Below are 21,042 nucleotides of genomic sequence, written 5' to 3'. Positions count from 1 at the left end.
TTCTGCGCATTAATTATTATAATGAGGAATATTGTGACGTGTTCATTCTCGGAAGAAACTCAAGACTACAATGGAGGCGTTTCAGGAGTTCAGAAACACTGACACTGAAGAAGCAAAGTAACAGGATAAGTTTTTTTTTCTGAAAAATTACTAAAATTAAGAGACTTTATGAAGAAAAAATGGGGTAATTGCTTCTTATTCATAAAGCATAAAGGTACTTAATTCTTTTCAGAAAACAAGACTTAATATCTTAAGTAATTTTGCAAGTAAATGTATCTTGATTTAAGAATCTTATTTGTACTGGAAAACAAGACAAAAATACTGAGGAAGAGCATAATTTTGTAGCAGTGTCACACAGATGTCTATGACAAATGAGCAATCAGTTAATCAATGATTTTGGCTCAAGTGTAGATGTGTGTTCTGCATTAATTCCCAATGAGCCAATGGCACACACATACACACACTCAGACGAATGCATCAAGCACTAAATCGTTCACTGGTTGCCTGTGACAAATAAAGCTTGGCTTGAGGCCACGGCGAGGGTCCAGGAGAAGAGATAATAGCAGGATCTTGTCACAGTGTCTGGTTTGTGTTCCCTGGGTCACCACTAGATGTCCTCCTTCCCCACGGTGTCTGTCACATTCTGAACTACATTCCCCACGTTCCTTGTTTCTTCATTGCACTCAGCTGTCCCTTGTCACTAATCATTGCACTCAGCCTATTCCCCATTAGCATTGTCATTTCCCTGTGTATATAACCCTGTCTGTTTTAGTATGTGTCACGGAGTCCTTGTATTTATCACGCCACTTCAGTGTCTGTTGCTTGTCTGTGCTTGTCTTGTGTTTTGGATTGCTATATTGGTATTTGACCCATGCCTGGACTTGACCACTGTTTTTGGATTTTCCCTTAATAAAATATACTTACTGCAAATTGGATCTTCCCTGCTTCCCATGTGTGGATCGTGACAGATCTACCGTCAGATTTTTGCTTATCTATTTTATTCATGGTTTTTATTCATTTCTCTTACCATTGATGATTACAGATGGATGTTAATATTTAGTGCCAACCAAAATTTTTAATGTGATTTGACTCTTATTTAGTTCATAACCATACACTTGCATGAAAACATATGAGCAGAAACATTTTAAATCTCTACACTGTACGTTGTCTTATACACAATCACTGTATCTTTTTCTTTAAAAAATTTTTTTTTGCAAAATATATTTAAATACATATATTTCTCCAAATGCAAAATATTTTTCAGCATATACACTGTAAAAAAATATTTTTCATATTATTGAAATACATGTAGATCAAGGCTACTTAAAAATGTCAGTTCTATAAAAAAAATCACGTTTACTACTAAATGTTTCAAACTAAATTCTACACCAATTTCCTTTTAGTGTAGTATGTTACATTTATTTTTCAAATATATAAAAAAATGCTGTAAAATTGTCAAACCTTTGTACAGTATATATGTGGAAGTATGTGTATACAGTATATATATATATATATATATATATACAGTATATATATATATATATATATATACACACACACACACACACATACACACACACACACACACATTATATATTAAAAAACTTTTGTTAGATGCGATTTATCACGATTTATCGATTTGATAGCACTAATATAAATAAATATTTTTTGAAGTTGTAAATATGGGATTATGGTTTGTTTTTTTGAAAAAGATTCATGTTTAATTCAATGTGTTGAATTCAATTCAATGTGTTACTTACCATTTCTTTGTAATTATTTGTGAAATTTACTACCAATTTCTGAGTGAAAATTGTAAAAGTAAATCCTACACTAATTTCTTTTCAGTCTATTGTGATAAATTTATGTTATTGTATTTTTACATTATTTTAAAATGCATGACTTTATGTGATAATCATCTAGCAAAACATAAATTAAATGTTAAATGCGGCTTATAGTTGTGTAGCAGCTGCTTCTCATTAAGTAATGCTATTTCCCAGACCTACAGGTGAAACACATCAGGAAAGTTTCCCTCAGGGTCATAAAAACAACGAATTCCTGAATAAACATGCTTCAGATTCCCCAGTGCATCTGCTAGTAACACGGCTGTAACAGGTTTAGTGTGAACGCTCGTGCGCAACATTCCAGAGCCGACGGGATGAACTGAGATTTCATGCTGGATTTCCTTGAAAATGTAAATTCCACGAGGAGGAAAATGAACCTTAGTGAGACACAAAGGTCAGTGAATGTGTGTGTGAGTGTGTGACAAGCCTAATCTGACTCAAAGAACTGAAGTTTCTGTATTTTCTGAATATTTTAAAGATACAGAGAGAGAAATATGCTGATATTTAAAGGTATAGTTTGTTATTGTTTACTCTCTCTTTTGTTGTTCCAACCCATATGCTGTTATTTATTCCATGAGACACACCAACAATATTATATGGAATTAATTTCCAAGTGTTTGTTTCCTAACTTTGGTTCCCTGTTATCTCTGACGGGCATGTATTACAGAAACATCCTAACTGTTTATTAACATGGGTGATTTCACTTAGGAAATAGAACTTTTCAAATCTTAAATCAAGATTTAAGCACATTCAATATTCAGCATATTCAAATTCTTGTGCCTTATTTTGTTACAACGTATCAGAATCAATAGCGTTTCCCATCAATAGCACTAAATCTGAATGCAAATGAGTTTTTGTGCTTCACTGGAGGGTAAGATTTACATTTCATTCTGTTCCTTACATAAATCTGTTGTATTACTTCACAATATAGTGGATATAGAGTTAAATGGGAGTTTTAGGGTGTGTTGACCTTGTTGGAGCTTGATCGCTGTGATTATATTGTCCTTGAGCAGCTTAGCATTTCTGAAACATTTTCCTGGATGGATGGAACAATGGATGGATGGATGGATGGATGGATGGATGGATGGATGGATGGATGGAACAATATATGGATGGATGGATGGAACAATATATGGATGGAACAATATATGGATGGATGGATGGATGGAACAATATATGGATGGATGGATGGAACAATATATGGATGGATGGATGGAACAATATATGGATGGATGGATGGAACAATATATGGATGGATGGATGGAACAATATATGGATGGATGGATGGATGGATGGAACAATATATGGATGGATGGATGGAACAATATATGGATGGAACAATATATGGATGGATGGATGGAACAATATATGGATGGATGGATGGAACAATATATGGATGGATGGATGGATGGAACAATATATGGATGGATGGAACAATGGATGGATGGATGGAACAATATATGGATGGATGGAACTATGGATGGATGGATGGATGGAACAATATATGGATGGATGGATGGAACAATATATGGATGGATGGATGGAACAATATATGGATGGATGGATGGAACAATATATGGATGGATGGATGGAACAATATATGGATGGAACAATATATGGATGGATGGATGGAACAATATATGGATGGATGGATGGATGGAACAATATATGGATGGATGGATGGATGGAACAATATATGGATGGATGGATGGAACAATATATGGATGGATGGATGGAACAATATATGGATGGATGGAACTATGGATGGATGGATGGATGGAACAATATATGGATGGATGGATGGAACAATATATGGATGGATGGATGGAACAATATATGGATGGATGGATGGAACAATATATGGATGGATGGACAGACAGACAGACATCTGGATGGATGGAACAATATATGGATGGATAAATGGATGGAACAATATATAGATGATACAACAATAGATGGATGGATAGACAGACAGACAGACAGACAGACAGACAGATAGATGATGGATGGATGGATGGATGGATGGATAGACAGATAGATAGACAGACAGACGGATAGATAGACAGACAGATAGATAGACAGACAGACAGACAGACGGACAGATAGATAGATAGATAGATAGATAGATAGATAGATAGATAGATAGATAGATAGATAGATAGATAGATGTTGATATTCCAGTAGGGAAGGAAACAGTGTGATTCAGAGGCAGTGATGTATATGATTCTTATTTAAAAAACATTCCAATGCTTTGATTTCCCTGGGGCGGATTCTGTGATTGAGATATTGATATGATAGAGGAGTGTGTGTGTGTGTGTCTAAACACACTGTTTCCAGGACACGACTGCCCTTCTTTACTCATGCCGCAGTTCTCTGACCCTCATGTGCCTCAGTCTGACGTGTGACGCTCTTCATCAAACCGTGTGATGATGATGATGATGATGATGATGATGATGATGCACGTGTTGCTGCAGGACAGCAAATCTGCAGAGAGAGGCGTTTCAGAAACAAGACCTTTAAAGAGATGCATAATTTATGCTCTCTGTGTTTACATTTGGAATACATCTGAGTGAAACGTGTGTGTGTGAGTGTGCGTGTGTGTGTGTGTGTGAGTGTGTGTGTGAGCAGCAAAATGTTCATGTAGTGTCTATCCTGATAGAAAATTAAAGGTGCTGTATGTTATTTTTTCACATTATTATTTGGATGGATTGCATTTATTTGCATTACTTTGTAATGTGTGTTTCCAGGCTTGAATGTGTGTTATTGTTTTGGTCTGTTGCCAATTTGACCATTTTCGTTGTCCATTGCGCTTGTTCCTGTTGTGTGTGCTCAAACTGTCGACCCGTGCGAGCGCCGTCGAGTCTGAGGAGGCGGGAGAAACCACGATCTCCGATATTTTGAACTGCAGTACCTATTCCAACCACTAGCTGCCATTCTTACAGACTGCACCTTTAAGCTTATTGGAATTTAATTTCTCACATGAAATGCAACAGCGTTGTGTAAGCTAGATTTTACTACATCCTAAAGTACATGCAACTTTATATGCATACTGTACACTCACTTAAAGGAATATATGTGACCCTGGATCACGTCACCAGTCTCGAGTCGCACGGGTATATCTGAGGCAATAGCCAACAATACATTGTATGGGTCAAAATTATTGATTTTTCTTTTATGCCAAAAATCATTAGGATATTAAGTAAAGATCATGTTCCATGAAGATATTTTGTAAATTTCCTACCGTAAATATATAAAACGTATTTTTGTGAGTGAATGCAGCACAATCGTGAACATAAATGAACAACTTTAAAGGAGATTTTCTCAATGTTTCGATTTTTTATTTATTTATTTTTTTGCACCCTCAGATTCCAGATTTTCTAATAGTCGTATCTCGACCAAATATTGTCCTATCATAACAAACCTTATTTATTCAGCTTTCAGGTGATGTAAAAAACTCAATTTAATTAAAGTGAATGGTTTTGTGGTCTAGGGTCACATATACTATAGCAAATCTCACATTACTAAGCCTGTGTTATATAGAAATAGTTCTAATTATGCTTGCCTTTGCAAACACTACTAATAAGAGCTGAATTACTGAAGCAACTCCTTTGGTTGTAAACTCACTGGACGTTGCAGAATTTCAAAATGTGTTTGAATACTGATGGGTGACTTTATGTTCTAAAACCTCTTCTAAGTTTCTGTGAGAAAATCGATCGGGGCCGATGTGCATGAGCCGAACTTTGAGAGTACAGCTGATGGTTGAAAACAGCTTCAGGCCTTTCTAACCATTCTTTTGTTCTCTGGGAGACTGTTAAAGTTTGTGTAAAAATCCATGTTCTTTGCAATTCTCTTCCATTTAACTTCTTTCCAGTTTTAACTTCTTGGTCTAAGCTTGAGTTGCACACCAGGACCCTCTATATTTAACACAACGCTATTTACAACAAGCAAAATTATTTCAGCAAAACAAGCGACTCAAACAAGCAAAATAATCACTGGAAAGACTTTTTATTATGCTGTGTATAAATCAGTATGCACTATTGTCTATCCTCATTATGTAGCGCTGTTTGATCACTATTACTGTTACATAAGGAGGAACCAGAGCCTTATACTGTTAAAAAAAAAAAAAAAAAAAAAAAAAAATATATATATATATATATATATATATATATATATATATATATATATAAAATATATATATATATATATATATATAATATATATATATTTGTAAATATGGGATTATGGTATTACATTTTACAAGACAATACTATTTAGGTCTTTCTACTTAAATGTCATGTTTAATTCAGTGTTATTTTAGTTTTAACCATATTTTGAATTAGCTTTTATTTCTATATTTTCATTTTCATGGTAATTTTAGTTAAAATTTGTTGTAATTTCATTATGTGATTTTTAAAAAAAAAAACTTATTTAAAAATAAATTGTGCTTTTGTCATTTCATTATTTTATTTCTTTCTTAAATATTTACGCTTAATTTAGTATTTCTAGTTAATAATTTTAGTGTTTCAACTTAAACTTAAACTTCAACTTTTATTTTATTTTATTTTATTATTTTTCAGCTTTATTTCAATTAACAAAAGTATTTTTAATAGCTGTAGTTTCAGTTTTTGTTAACAATAATAACCCTGGTTTAATTCAGTGTGTCACTTGTCAATTGTTAGTGAAATTTACTTGCAATTTCTGAGTAAAAATCGTTTCTAAGAAAATCCTACACCATTTTTTTTCAGTGACCAGAATTTCATAGTGATTGAAGGATTTTGTCAATACATTGTATGGGTCAAAATTATCGATTTTTCTTTTATGCCAAAAATCATTAAGATCATATTCCATGAAGATATTTTGTAAATTTCCTACCTTAAAGATATAAAACATTTATTTTTGTGAGTGAATGCAGCACAATCGTGAACATAAATGGACAACTTTAACGGCGATTTTCTCAATGTTTTGATTTTTTTGTGTGCAATAAACGCCCTGGCAACCACAGCACTCTAGCGTCATAGATGTACTGTGTGCATCACTCTCATTTATTATTAATTCATTAATTTATTGAACAACTGCCAGGATAAGAATACATCACTCTCAACAGGTGCATCTCAAGATGAAGCAGCAACTAGAGCATTTTAAAAGCCATTAGTGGCTTCAGAACATTCGTGTGTTTAGTTGCTACTGCCACACTTGCTTGATTTAAATGTTTTAAAAAGGGGAAAACAAGAGGAGTGATTTGCATTTCGATAATGGACAGTTTTAATGGACACTTTGGACACATCAGTGTCCTTGGAGACCAGGACCCGGGGAAGATGACTTCTACTGTTTGTTGACTGATTCGTTTATGGAAAACTTTAGTATCACCATTATACTGTTTATTTCAGACAGAGAGAGAGAGAAAACGGTATAATATAGATTTATGATAATGGACAGACTACCGTTAAACAGTTTGTGGTCAGTAAGATTTTGCAACATGGGCTCTCCTCTTTTTTTCTCTCTGCCTCTTTTGCTTTTTATGGGCATGTTTTAAAATGATGTCTGACTAGTGGTTTGAATTGTTTGATTTGTTTGTTTTGAGCAATTACAGTTGTGGTCATGAAGAGAGAGAGAAAGCTGAACGAGGTAGCGAAGGAACTGTTACCACACCTTAAAATATTTACATTTATTGATTTTAAAGTTGCAAACTATTTTTTTGTTCTGTAATGTTGATCTTTATATTGTGTGTAATTTAAACTCAAATTTATGCGTCAATTGATTTAAAATAAAAAAAGTTATAGTAACTTAATGAAATTGTCTGTGGATATCTAGTTGCATTAGGACTAGATAAGGAGAAATGTTTTTTTTTGAAAATAAGTATTATTTCTTTTTTTTTTATTTTATTTTATTTTATTTAGTATATTAAGTAATGACTGCGCTAATGCCATTGACGGGTAATATCGGTTACACTTTATATTAAAGGGGTGGTATAATGCCCTTTTCACAAGATGTAAAATAAGTCTCTGATGTCTCCAGAGTGTGTGTGTGAAGTTTTAGCTCAAAATACCCCACAGATATTATTATATAGCATGTTAAAATTGTCACTTTTTGAGGGTGAGCAGAAACACACAGTTTTGTGTGTGTCCCTTTAAATGCAAATGAGCTGCTGCTCCCGGCACAGGGGGCGGAGCTTCAACAGCTTGTGTCCTTTTACCTCACACACACATGCACTGAACATTTCAAACACTTTTATCCTTTTATGTTCAAACCGAAGTCAGAAAGATGGAGAGACTCAAGAAGAAGTGACAACATAGTTGATGAATTTATGTAGCTGGTGTGGAGTTATCTTCTAGTCATTGATTAGCATATTCTGTCTTGATAATCTATAAATCGTGTTCAGGGGGCGGGGTTTATGTAAATTCTAGGGTTGGTGATGTCACTAACCCGGGAGGAATGTGGTGTAGTCTCTACCAGCTGTTTGTTGTAGTCCTTAAAAAGCGATTTCTTTAAAAGCAAATATCTCCCTTTGCTTTGAACTTTGAGCGTTGTAACTTTGCAGATGTTGTTTATGATCAAACAGCAACATTACACACTAACTAAAGTTAGAAAAGTGAAATCATATTCAACCACCCTTTTAAGGAGTCATTGTTACAACAGGGCTACAACTCAATCAAATAAGTTGTTGGAGCGACTTAAAAATTTGTGTTTATGCCATAAATTATTAAGTTGATTACTCAAAATATTAAGTTCCTCTAACTCAGTGTAGCTTGCTGGTTGAACGTAATTTCATTTGAAGATGTAAAAAACGGATGCAAACTTTGTTTTGTTTTTGTTGAGCCAACACATTTTTTTTATAATATAGTTTTTTTTTTGTGTGAATGTAAAAGGTCCGTAAAGTTTCAGATGAAAGTGCAGATAAATGGAGTTATTGTGTCCTAAAAGAAAGAACTGATTCTGAACTGAAATGAGTCGTCAGTAATTCCAGTCTCACTTCCTTCTGAACTTACGAAGGTTTGTGTCTAATTTGCATAATGCCAGTCTATTGTCTTGATTGGCTGAACAGCGTCTCTTAGCTCCGCCCTCAAACACTGTAGTGTATCTGAGACTGGAAGAGTTTGATTCGTGTTGTTCATGTCGAGAAGACGCTGTTTTCTGATATTGATACGGTAAAACCCACGCCATCGTTACTGTTCGTATCACAGTGTGTCAAGAGCTGAGATTCAGATATGATAATGAGCGTTCGGTTTCTGACCAATCAGAGCAGAGCAGCTCTCAGAGAGGCGGGGCTTAGAGAGACGTTTCAGACACTGAGAGAAAAGAGCTGATGCTGCACTGGATATTATGAGAAAATTAAAGTGTTTTTGACCTTGAATGCATGTAAACCTGTTGTAGGAGAAAACAAAACAACATTATGAATCTTTAAAATGGAATAATAGGAGCACTTTAAATTATGAGAGAATTGATGAACCGCAAACGCATTTCCGCTGAAGTCGACATACTGACACATGTGGAATCAACAAACTCCGGGTCACATCCGGCACACATGCATCTCCTCTGATGGAGTCACTATGGAATGTGTATATTTATTTTAAAAGGGGAGTGCAATGAACTGGTCCCACTCAGTATGTGGTGTATTTACAGTTCAGAGGTCATATCCTACACTTCGTAGCAGTTTCTGTTTTGCATAAGCCAATTATTGTGTTAGTCAGGATTTCTTGCACCAATAACATAATTTACTTTCACATCATGACCTCTGTCCAGCCCCTCTCTGACCCAAAAAATGTACTACTTTTCTCACATTTTTAAGAATTCTATATGTAAATAACCTCCGTTATGACTGGCTAACCTCTTTGCATGTATAGCATGAATTATAATGTTTACAGATTTCGGGTTTGCCGAGTTCAGGTTATAGTTTTGATCTGCTTCATCCTTTAGTAACAGCATCTTTTGCAAAGCAAAGATTCATTAATCTTACTGATATATACCACACTGCTGCTTGAACTAAGATCAGGCTGAACTGGGCAGGGATCCTAATCTGCCATTACATTATACTGTTATATATAGTTAGTTGTCTACAAACCGGGTTAGTATTTTTTTTCTTCTTCTGGTGTTTAGGGCTAATAATATCTTTTGTGTGTCTTTTATGTTTTCTCACATAGTCAAAAAAATTCCACCTTGCTTGCATTTATTTATTTATTTATTTAAAAAAAATGGTAACACTTTATTTTACATTGTCCTTGTTACATGTTACATGTACTTACCATAGTAATAACAGTAAATTATGCATAATTACATGCAACTAACCCTCAACCAAATCCTAATCCTACCCTAACCCTATAGTGAGTACATGTTAATTATTATTACTCAGTACTTAAATGTATAATTACATTGTAACAATGACACCTTAAAATAAAGTGTAACCAAAAACAATTATTAAAAAAAATCTATTTATTTATATTTAATTCATTATTTACATGTAAAAATACATAAATACAATTCTGTTTATTTTTATTTCTATTCATTTATTTACATGTAAATATATATATTTATTTATATGAATTTATTACATGCAATTAAAAATTGTATTTATATGAATTTATTACATGTAAATAAATTAATATAAATAAATAAATTAATAAATATGTATGTATGTATGTATGTATGTATGTATGTATGTATGTATGTGTGAGTTTATTGAATAGGATAAACCTCTTGAGATGAACCATCTCGTTTTCAAGGGGGTCCTAATTTACAATACAATACAGAACAAGGGACAAATCAAACACATTACAATAGAATAATAAGACATAAACAATACCACAATCAACACAGTACAACAAAAACAACAACAAAAAAAGACATCAAAAAGATAAGTATTTAGGTGAATACAACCACTTGATAGCCACACAGAGGCTGTGAACAAATACTTGCCAACAAAAACATAACATAGATAACAAATATAGTGACTTGTAAATTATATACAGGTATATCATCATCTGAAACAAGAACAATTTAGCTCAAAATAAGAAGACAAACTATTTTTAAATATGTAAAATGATGTTAAAGATCGTATGTTTGAAGGTAAGTTATTCCAGTCTGAAGGAGCCTTAAATATAAATGCTTTCTTTCCTATTGCTTTTCTGACTATAGGAGTGGAAAAAAAAATATTGTGTAGAATTCCTAAGGTTATGAATTGAAGAATACGGCACCAGAAGCTGTTGTAGATATTGAGGATAGCTAAAATGTATACATTTAAATATGAGTTGCAACCAATGTATGTGTCTTCTTATATTGAGTGAGGGCCATTTAAGTGAATTATACATGATGAGTATTATAGGAACATCCAAGAGAAAATCTACAGAGATTATTGATAATTGTACATTAGTCTTTCCAAATGTAAATGTTAACAAACAAATGTTTATGAAAATTAGAAATATAAATAAAAATTCATTTAAATGTGTGTAGATTCAACATATTAAGCCTTAAATGGGAAGTTTAAGGCTGATTCTCTTAAACTTTGTAAGTGCAAAGCATTTGTTTGATTTGAAGTGGAGAGTCACTGACTCCCTGCTGCTAAAATACGAGCCTGCTCTAAACCTCATTCAGAATTGACTCTTTTTTAATCAAAGTTCAGGCCTTCAGAGGGAGTCAGAGGTCGATGAAGTGTGGTGTTTTCTCATCGCAGCTCTTAAATCTCAGTGTGCTGAGACTCAGTGGTGAAGCTGCTGTCTGGCCGTCTGAAGATGAACGCTAATGGAAACAGGGAGCGGTATTATCCAATCTCTGAAGCCTTTTCCTCAGACACTCATTCTCATTCTCAGTCTTCTCCAGAGTTTGTGCACTCAGCCTATAATGATCTGAGCTGCTGTCCACATTCATTTTATAGATATGATTCTGAACACAGTTGTGATGTTGTTGAGATCACTTCTGAAATTCTAGATGAGATGTAAAAGTCTCCATTCGCTTTCCATTTAATTGTATTGCTGTCTAGGAGAAACACTTGACAAAATAGATTATTTTTTTGTTTCCTAGAATTGTGCTTAATGCAAATTAGTAGTGCATTTTATTTATGTATTTTCTGTTTAATTTTTTTCTGTTTTTTTTTTTTATGTATTATTTATTGAAAACGTAAGTTTTTGTTTCATTTTTTTTCTGTCTAGGTGAAACAGTTGGCATAATACTTTTTTTTTTTTTTTTTTTTTACAGAATTGTGCTTAAAGCAAAATAGTAGTTTTATTTATTAATTAATTAATTTGTTTATTTACTTGCAACTTTTTCTGTTAGAAGTATGTATTTTTTATTTATTTTTTGCATTTTGATTTTTTTAATATACATTAAATATAAATGCTTTCTTTCCTATTGCTTTTCTGACTGTAGGAGTGAAAAAAAAAAAATATTGTGTAGAATTCCTAAGGTTATGAATTGAAGAATACGGCACCAGAAGCTGTTGTAGATATTGAGGATAGCTAAAATGTATACATTTAAATATGAGTTGCAACCAATGTATGTGTCTTCTTATATTGAGTGAGGGCCATTTAAGTGAATTATACATGATGAGTATTATAGGAACATCCAAGAGAAAATCTACAGAGATTATTGATAATTGTACATTAGTCTTTCCAAATGTAAATGTTAACAAACAAATGTTTATGAAAATTAGAAATATAAATAAAAATTCATTTAAATGTGTGTAGATTCAATATATTAAGCCTTAAATGGGAAGTTTAAGGCTGATTCTCTTCTTTGTAAGTGCAAAGCATTTGTTTGATTTGAAGTGGAGAGTCACTGACTCCCTGCTGCTAAAATACGAGCCTGCTTTAAACCTCATTCAGAATTGACTCTTTTTAATTAAAGTTCAGGCCTTCAGAGGGTGTCAGAGGTCGATGAAGTGTGGTGTTTTCTCATGTTGTTGAGATCACTTCTGAAATTCTAGATGAGAGGTAAAAGTCTCCATTCGCTTTCCATTTAATTGTATTGCTGTCTAGGAGAAACACTTGACAAAATCGATTATTTTTTTGTTTCCTAGAATTGTGCTTAATGCAAATTAGTAGTGCATTTTATTTATGTATTTTCTGTTTCATTTTTTTCTGTTTTTTTTTTTTAATGTATTATTTATTAAAAACGTAAGTTTTTGTTTATTTTTTTTTCTGTCTAGGTGAAACAGTTGGCATAATACTCTTTTTTTTTTTTTTTTTTTACAGAATTGTGCTTAAAGCAAAATAGTAGTTTTATTTATTAATTAATTAATTTGTTTATTTACTTGCAACTTTTTCTGTTAGAAGTATGTATTTTTTATTTATTTTTTGCATTTGATTTTTTTTAATATACATTTTCTGTGTCCTATTTGTGTATTTATTTTTTAAGTTTTTGCATTTATTTCTATTTATTTTTTCATTTCATTCATTTTTTATTTGTTTTTGCATTAGATTTTTTTATTTACATTTTCTGTGTCCTATTTGTATATTTATTTTTTAAGTTTTTGCATTTATTTATTTCTATTTATTTTTTTCATTTCATTCCTTTTTTATTTGTTTAATTATTTTTAATTTTTATTTATGTATTTGCAGTTATTTAATTTTTAGTTTAAATGTATTAATTTATTTATTAAAGGTCCTGTATAGGAGATAAAAAAAATGACATAATACACTAATTTTTCTTTCCTACAGAATTGTGCTTAATGCAATTTAGTAGTGCATTTCTATAGCAAGTCGGCCCCGTTCCACAGCAGCAGCACAGCCCCTAATGCCAGAGAACAGACTCTGAATATTAATGACATTAGCATTGCACAGAATCCTGCTTCACTCCTCCATCTGTTGTGCGTCAGCATCTGCATTTACTCTCTCCTGGATTAGATAGTGCACATAGTGTCAATTAAAATACGATTAGCAATGATGACAAAAGGTGTCCCTGTTTTGACTCGAGCTGGTGAAAAAACGGATCGTTTAGGCAAAAATGATGGATTAATTTTGGCAGGTGCTCTTGCACTCCTGGGTTTGCATTCTACACATGCCGTATGGGATAAAACCATATCTGTCACTATTCTGTGTTTCTGTCTCCAGAGCTGTTAAATAATGAACCATCTCTCACAGTGATCCCTCTCCTGAAAACATCACACAAACTGGCCTTTCCAAGAGACTGAAGACATTGCGAAAAATACAAGAGCGTCTGAAAAGTGAAATCTTTGCTCAGAGTGCATGGTTGCTTACTCTTTACTCTGAGGTGCTGGTGTAAGACTTGCTTGCTTCTTGCAGTGAATTTCTTTTTATATTTCTATAAAACACACAACAGAAGCTCGATACACTCTTAAAAATAAAGGTTCTTTTCTGGCATTGATGGTTGCATGAAGAACCTTTAACATCAATGGAATCTTTACATTCCACTAAAGCTTCTTTATAGTGGAAAAAGGCTTATTTATTATTTAAATGTTCTTTGAAAGATTTTTATTTTTTATTTTATTTTAAGAAATGCTCACTGAAAGGTTGTTTTGGGAAACAAACATTATTCTTTATGGCATCACAGCAAAACAAAACTCTCTTTTTCAGAGTGCTGTCATTCACATTTTGAGAAGGAAATGTGAGTTAAGCTTGCCTGTGCAGCTGTAGGTCGTTGCCTGGGTGTTGCTAGGGTGTTTTTCTGGGTAGTTTCTAACCTTACAGGCCCAAATGAATAGAGTCGACCCGCAAGTACTTTATATAAATACCTAATTACATCATAAACGAAGATACATGGAGCTTATCAAATACATGATTACACATCTTTTTATAAGATTTAATTTATCTTTAATGTTTATTAAAAACGAAAATTGCTCTGGTATTTCCATGGCTTGTTTATAGATACCTTAACATTAGTAAATGATAACATTATATAAACTCTGTGTTTGTCACGATTTGTTTTGGGTTTTGTTTTCACTTGTTTCATGCCTTTTATTTTGTAATTTGGCTTATATATATATATATATATCCCTCATGTTTCCATTGTCCGTTGTCCCTTGTCTAGCTGTGATGTTGTAACCTGTTGGTGAGTGTTTATGTTCATGTCAATAGTGTCATGTCTATATCAAGCCATAGTCAAGCCTGTTTTGGATTATATTTTGTCACTTTGTTTCAATAAACTGCACTTGGGTTCAGTTCATCTTCCTAACAGTGGACATACAGTATGTTACAGTGTATATAATATATTTAAACAGCTCATTAATGTTAGGATAGCCATAAGCCATAATCCATTTTAAAACCATAACAAGCAATTTCATTTGGAAAAGGAAAAATGTATAAAGTTAAATGAGTAGTTTATTTTTAGAAAAATTTTAGAAAATTTTTTTCCAAGATTTTTTTCTTCATCATTACACTGTAAAAATTAAATGGTCAATCATTTGACAACATATGTTTTTACTAGGGATGCACGATGATATCGGCACAACATCGGTATCGGCCGATAAAAGCTTTAAATGACCATCATCGGCATCAGCAGATATGAATATTTCTGCCGATGAGCCTTGCCGATAGGGTGGCATGTTTCCTATGTGCACGTGACGACCGTGAACGTAGCATGAGCGCCAGCAACTTAAACTTCCAACATGTGGAGGCATTTCGAGCATGGGCGTCAGTTTGGTTTGAAATGTGCTGGGGACAGAGACGCATTCGCAAGTGCATTTTCAGAAGTGCTGGGTACAATGACGCAGTAATTTTTTTTTCTCTTTCGTGCAGGTCATGTTTTGAAAGACGATGTCCTGTAGCTTACTAATGTAAGCTCTCCAAGCTACTATGCTCTCCGCAGAGCATAAAATATTTATTTTATTTTATTTTTTTAGTGTTCGCATTTATGAGTAAAAACAGTGACAGTTCTCGGTTACGGACATGACCGCTCTGAAAGCGGCACTAAAAGAGACTGCTTTAAAACTTTCACAGAGACCTCAAACAGAAAGCACAAAGCCTTTCTAAGTGAATTTCGTTTTGTATTAATTGTATCTTAATTTTAATCAATGTTTCATCAACCAATTGCCTGGATTTAATAAATAATAAGTAAAGCAGATAATAGATAATAGATATCACGACACGGAGGCGCCGGCGCGTGAACTGGAGCTAGTTTCATAAATGAAACGAAACTCAGCATAGCCTGCTTGCCTCACAGACCTGAGAAATATATCTATTATCTACAGAACGCTTGAAATCATATTTTTAAACAGAACAATTCAAAACGAAAGAAAACTATGTAATCCGAAATGTGCATTTCTCTCTGGCGCGTTCACTACTGCGAAGATCGCGAGTCAGCATCGTCAACTTCATCTTTGCAGCCGACACAGAAAACACTATTAATAAACAATTAAAATGTCTCCTTGCTATATTTGACATATTCGGCAGCGCCACCCTTACATGTTACATGAACGGGTCACCACTGCATCAGCACCGAGAACGGGAGCGTTTGGTAGACCTGTTCAAGTAGGAGAAGATGTAAAATTTTTTTATTTGAAAATTTATTTTTATTTATTTTACTCCTAAGGATTGAAGTTTGAAGTCTGAACTTAAAAATAAAATGTGGCACTGGCATATCATTTATTCTCCAAGTGAAATAATTTACCTATTTTTCAGGGGTGAATGTCTGTCTACATTTGTAAAATTATACATTTATGGTAGAATCAAATGTTGTTTTGTTTGCCTTGTGTATTGCCTTATCTACAACACATGAGTGTAATACGGTAAAGGTAGTACAGGAGAGAGACTTGGATTTCTCTTCAGTAAAATTAAAGAGTAAATATATCAGGGGGTAAAATGTGTATATACATCGGTATCGGTATCGGCATCGGACAAAATTAGTTTGAAAATATCGGCATATCGAATATCGGCCAAAATGCAATATCGTGCATCCCTAGTTTTTACATTGCTTTAATTCATCAAAATAAGGTTTTCAACTTTTATAAGGTTTTAATAAGGGTTTCAAGTTATAGAAGATTCAACTATAAGTCATATAATGTAATTTAAGTTGAAATGACTTGCATACAGTAAATATCCAAGTTGATTGTACTTTAAAAATTAAGGCAGCATTTTTTTTGCAGTGTAGAAACTATATATAATTTACTTCCTTATATAAAAAAATGGAAATGGCGGAGTGAAGTTAAATGAGCTTTATTTGATTTGATTTTCTACATAGATCCTGTTTTGGACTGAAGAGAAAAGGCATTATTATTCCTCTCTTCCCGTCAGGACTGCAGGGGAATGAAACATTGCTCCACCTTCCAGTTCCCTGAACTTTGTGTGGCCGCAGAAACTTTTTAATGCATAATTCTTTGGGGAAAATCCTTGATACATTTTTTTTGTTTTTCTCTTTGCCAACATTTCATCTGATTTTTCAAAGAAATTTGGCCCTGACTCCAAGTTTCCAGTGAGACCAGCGTTCTAGTCTGTACATATGATGCAATGTTTTTAATGCAAACTTTTATCGATCATGGGGATGCTGACAGCTTTCCTCACTCTCCCGTATTGCAAACTCAGACATATACAGTAAGTCTGTTTCTGCAGACTCTTACCGTAAGGGGTTTTCTGAAATCCCATGAACATTTGTAATGCTAATGATGCTTTCTTTAGCCCTGCAATGCAGTAAACGCTCTTATCTGCCAGATGAGAGCTATGTATGGTCACAGAACACGGCAATACCTTTCTCAGACAAGATATGAACAATGTCTATCATAAAACCACAAGTGTAGTTGACAATATGAGTCAGAAATGCTGTCTTTAATCAGTTTGTTTGCAACAGCAGAACATGTTGTTAGGATGCAGGACTCGTCAAACTAGTGTTTTCCATGACGGCTAGATGCCATTTCTGAACAAATCTGAACAATCATGGCCTGAATGGCCTCGTTTTCAGACGTATTTAGAGTTCGATCCATTTCAACATCTGGAGATCATTTGGTTCTTTCAAAGAGTTGTTGTTTATCAGACTGAAGACAGCTCAGAGAACGCCAGTACATAGAGATCTTGTTTTCATAAATGCAAAAATAAATAAATAAATAAGGATAATGAAATTGCTGAAGGCACAGAATTCTTCACATCTTGTTTGTTTTAGAAATTTTTCTATAATTATTGATCTATGCTTTATTAGTATAGGAAGATCAGAAAGGTTAATTGTGTCCATATGTGAAATCCAGATGTTTTATTATTTTTATATTAGATGTTCTGCTGTTTAAAAGTTTGGGGTCAGTAGCCTAATATTCTGTTTAATTAGCAAATATGCATTAAATTGATCAAAAGTGACATTTATAATGATACAAAAGATTTTTAAAAAGATACAAAAAAGTGCCGTTCTTTTGAACTTTCTATTCATCAAAGAATAATGAAAAATAAAATGTATGATGGTTTCCACTGAAATATGAATCAGCTCAGCTGTTTTCAACATTGAAAATAATCATAAATGTTTCTTGAGCATCAAATCATCATATTATAATGATTTCTGAAGGATCATGTGACACTGAAGACTGGAGTAATGATGCTGAAAATTCAGCTTTGATCACAGGAATAAATTACACTTTACTATATATTCACACAGAATAATAGCTGTTTTAAAATATAATATTTACAAATTTTAATGTATTTTTGATCTGATAAATAAAGCCTTGGTGAGCAGAAGAGACTTCTTTAAGAAACATTAAAAAATCTTACTGACCCCAAACCTTACTGACCGATAATGTACGTAAACATTTTCAGATGGCCGGCTATTGGTTTACAAACCATTTTATTCCAGCAAAACCGTTTTTAAAGGGGTGGTTGATTATGATTTCACTTTTCTAACTTTAGTTGGTGTGTAATGTTGCTGTTTGAGCATAAACAACATCTGCAAAGTTACAACACTCAAAGTTCAAAGCAAAGGGAGATATTTGCTTTTAAAGAAATCGCTTTTTAAGGACTACAACAAACGGCTGGTAGAGACTACACCACATTCCTCCGGGGTTAGTGACATCACCAACCCTAGAATTTACATAAACCCCGCCCCCTGAACACGATTTATAGATTATCAAGACAGAATATGCTAATCAATGACTAGAAGATAGCTACACGTAAGCTTCATAAATTCAACTAACCATTCAGAAATGTCCTGTTTCTTCTACATGTTGTCTCTTCTTCTTGAGTCTCTCCATCTTTGCCTGACTCCGGTTTGAACATAAAAAGCTAAAAGTGTTTGAAATTTTCAGTGCATGTGTGTGTGAGGTAAAAGGACACAAGCTCTTGAAGCTCCGCCCCCTGTGCCGGGAGCAGCAGCTCATTTGCATTTAAAGGGACAGACACAAAAACAGTGCGTTTTTGACAATTTTAAAGGAGACATATCATGCATATATGCTTTTAAATCGTTCCTTTTTACATATAAATCATACATTTGTAGTCTATATAAAGCGGAACTGCAATGCTTGGGTCTGAATTCCTCATTATTATAGCTCCACAGGCCCTTTTCTACCCCTTTTCTGATGTGCGTCTGAGAGCAACTCGTTTTGGTGCGGTCTCTTTAAATACAATTGAGACACTTCATACCCCGCCCCCTCTGCAGGTTGTAGCGGTGACACTCGGTTCAACTCCACCCCGTTCGGCCATTTCTGTAGTTTGATAGCAGAGATACGATTATCTAGCGGCACAGAAACGTTTTATTCACACGTTATTAACAAAATGTCAACAACGGAAGACTTGTCCAGCCAGCCTTACATGTTCGAGCCAGAGTCGGAGCCGGAGCGAGATGAAAATGAAGACGACGAACCTGCAGAACAACGTCTTCATATGGCTGTATCGCAATGGTGTGTTACTGTATTTACACATGAAACTTTGGTCTTCCGACCTTTTACCACCGTGTCGATTTATTTTGATTAATATGTGCGAGGGAGAGAGAGCAAGATAGCGTCTAGTTTGGAGACGGTGATGTCTTGTTTACACTTTCGCCTGGCTCTGAAGAGAGAGAGTGAGCGCGCGCGCGACCGGGTCTCTCTCTCTCTGCTCGTTCTTTCAGTTAAACATGCGCCCTGTCCTATTTTTTACAGTCTATGGCCCTGTCACAAGCGCGGCAGTTCATCTACATTAGACGGTGTAATGAAGCGTGTGGGTTACTACATCCAACAACCGAACATTTTAACCTAATGTTGCTGTTTGAGCATAAACAACATCTGCAAAGTTACAACACTCAAAGTTCAAAGCAAAGGGAGATATTTGCTTTTAAAGAAATCGCTTTTTAAGGACTACAACAAACGGCTGGTAGAGACTACACCACATTCCTCCGGGGTTAGTGACATCACCAACCCTAGAATTTACATAAACCCCGCCCCCTGAACACGATTTATAGATTATCAAGACAGAATATGCTAATCAATGACTAGAAGATAGCTACACATAAGCTTCATAAATTCAACTAACCATTCAGAAATGTCCTGTTTCTTCTACATGTTGTCTCTTCTTCTTGAGTCTCTCCATCTTTGCCTGACTCCGGTTTGAACATAAAAAGCTAAAAGTGTTTGAAATTTTCAGTGCATGTGTGTGTGAGGTAAAAGGACACAAGCTCTTGAAGCTCCGCCCCCTGTGCCGGGAGCAGCAGCTCATTTGCATTTAAAGGGACAGACACAAAAACAGTGCGTTTTTGACAATTTTAAAGGAGACATATCATGCATATATGCTTTTAAATCGTTCCTTTTTACATATAAATCATACATTTGTAGTCTATATAAAGCGGAACTGCAATGCTTGGGTCTGAATTCCTCATTATTATAGCTCCACAGGCCCTTTTCTACCCCTTTTCTGATGTGCGTCTGAGAGCAACTCGTTTTGGTGCGGTCTCTTTAAATACAATTGAGACACTTCATACCCCGCCCCCTCTGCAGGTTGTAGCGGTGACACTCGGTTCAACTCCACCCCGTTCGGCCATTTCTGTAGTTTGATAGCAGAGATACGATTATCTAGCGGCACAGAAACGTTTTATTCACACGTTATTAACAAAATGTCAACAACGGAAGACTTGTCCAGCCAGCCTTACATGTTCGAGCCAGAGTCGGAGCCGGAGCGAGATGAAAATGAAGACGACGAACCTGCAGAACAACGTCTTCATATGGCTGTATCGCAATGGTGTGTTACTGTATTTACACATGAAACTTTGGTCTTCCGACCTTTTACCACCGTGTCGATTTATTTTGATTAATATGTGCGAGGGAGAGAGAGCAAGATAGCGTCTAGTTTGGAGACGGTGATGTCTTGTTTACACTTTC

Source organism: Abramis brama, assembly GCF_963993115.1.
Source record: "Abramis brama genome assembly, chromosome: 13".
Lineage (NCBI taxonomy): Eukaryota > Metazoa > Chordata > Actinopteri > Cypriniformes > Leuciscidae > Abramis > Abramis brama.
The sequence above is the reverse complement of the archived record's forward strand: the minus strand, read 5'-3'. Positions refer to the sequence as shown.